The sequence below is a fragment of the Eleginops maclovinus genome, chromosome 11, assembly GCF_036324505.1.
Source record: "Eleginops maclovinus isolate JMC-PN-2008 ecotype Puerto Natales chromosome 11, JC_Emac_rtc_rv5, whole genome shotgun sequence".
Classification (NCBI taxonomy): Eukaryota; Metazoa; Chordata; class Actinopteri; order Perciformes; family Eleginopidae; genus Eleginops; species Eleginops maclovinus.
Window position 1 is genome coordinate 23,723,707 of NC_086359.1, and position 1,884 is coordinate 23,725,590.

The following is a 1,884-nucleotide window of genomic DNA, read 5'->3' on the forward strand; positions in this document are numbered from 1 at the left end:
TATAAAGGGAATGCAATCGCATCTCATGCTGCAAACATGACTACATCACGATTCCAATACTGATGTCAACATAACTTAATTCACAGTCGGGTGCGTCATTTTTCCAACACAGTTGAGATTCAACCACCCCCAATTCCGCATGACGAAAGCATCGACCGAGCGTCTGAGCAACAGCCAAGGAGTTTTCATCCCATGAAATAGGAATTTGACAGCTACAGTCGTTTCATATTTTTCCAAGTAAAATTATTAATCAAAGGTAACAGTTATGCATAGCTGAATAAATGTTTAAAAAAAATATGTGCAAAGTACACGCTAACTTTCCCTCTCCCCGATTCCCACTTGGTGTCTCCCTCCCGGAACTATTTATAGAATTGCGGATCCCCGGGGAACTCTTTTGCCCGAACACCCTAGGAGAGAGAGACAGGCAGTTTCCACATCAACAATCATTTCAGTGCGTTGCATTTACTTTGAGGAACGTCACAAATATTTACTATCCCATCAATAATAATACCATCATTTATTTCTAACTGAATGCGCATTTTTATCCATATTTATCTTCCACTCAGGTCAACGGCGAGATGGAACGGCCCAGCGTCACAATGTACTTTGCACTTTTTACTTTCAAACACTGTCATAGAATACAAAAATGTGTATTCAATTTGCCCAAGAACGATGTTACGTTTTTCCTCAGGGTGGTGCTGAAGCTGCTGCTGGACCCATAGAGGAAACCTACCTCATCAAAGTGTGTTTTCTGCGTGTATCAAATCTCACCAATACCCACCTCTCCCACCAGCCAGACAAAAGACCAGGGGAGAGGAATGTAATGTTCTCTGTCAAAGTAACAGTGTGCTGCGACCCATCCTAAGGCATGAGCAACTGCACCAGCAGCAGGTGTAGAGCCAGGGCAGGGGGTCGGAACAGTCCGGGTTACACGACCACTCGGACGTTTGCTTTATTTTCAAGGCCTTTGTCATCTTTAAATCTAAGTTAAATATATTTCATTAAATGAATCATCTTGGAGTATTACATAAATATCACATTATGTGCAGCTTTTCACCTGCGATTAAGTATATTTTCATACAAGGATACATGTTTACATGCTGTAATGTTCAATTAACTGTTCCGCCTGCCCGCTTCCCAAAACCGGGCAATCTTCTCTGATTGGTCAGCATTTCCTGGAGGTCAACCACTCTTCACAGCGTGTTTGTGTGCGATGCAGACTAGCTTTGTCTTTTGAACCAAGTTTGCATCTTCTATCGTAGTCAAAATGAACATTTATCGATCAATAAAACAATCTGTATTAGGTTTTGGTACAGTTGCACTATATTACAAAAAAAGATATACATATTTACATAAACAAGTTGGTTACAAATGGTGAAGACATGGTGACCCTCCCGATGCAATCACTTTCCGCCCAAACAGTCCGGAAGCCATTATTTTCAGTTTTTTGATTTTGAACGGAGATGAAGACCTGAGTCAAGATGACCTGGCCGCAAGTTGACTTGGTATTTGATGACTTACAACTTGACAGAAATATATTCTTCTTTGTTCTGTTTACAAACCCTGCGCACGCCAGCGTTTCCATGACAATGAACCTGACAGAAAGAGGAAAGGAGAAACCACACCTGACAGCAGGTTGCTAACATCACTCTCATTGCTGCAGATGTTCCGGAAGATGTTTTGTAGTAGCTACTGACATTACATATAGATCTTGTTTCAGTGTTTCAAACACACAGTGGCAAAACCCACTGGCATTTTGTGTTCATAGCACATTCTGCTGGAAGTTTTTTTTTTTGGACGGAACAGAAAATGACTCCAAATAGGAGCTCTGGGGGGGGGGGGGGGTTGCTATACGTTGTTTTATTCTTTGCACTAAAGAATAAG

General features: G+C 41.5%; 1 long non-coding RNA gene across 1 annotated transcript; it reads left to right on the plus strand.

Annotated features, from left to right (window-relative positions):
* Nucleotides 1–407: 407 nt before the first annotated feature.
* LOC134871835 (uncharacterized) lies at nt 408–897 on the plus strand. Its single transcript, XR_010166741.1, has 3 exons — nt 408–451; nt 567–601; nt 692–897. It is a non-coding gene; the product is annotated as an uncharacterized LOC134871835 (long non-coding RNA).
* Nucleotides 898–1,884: the final 987 nt, after the last annotated feature.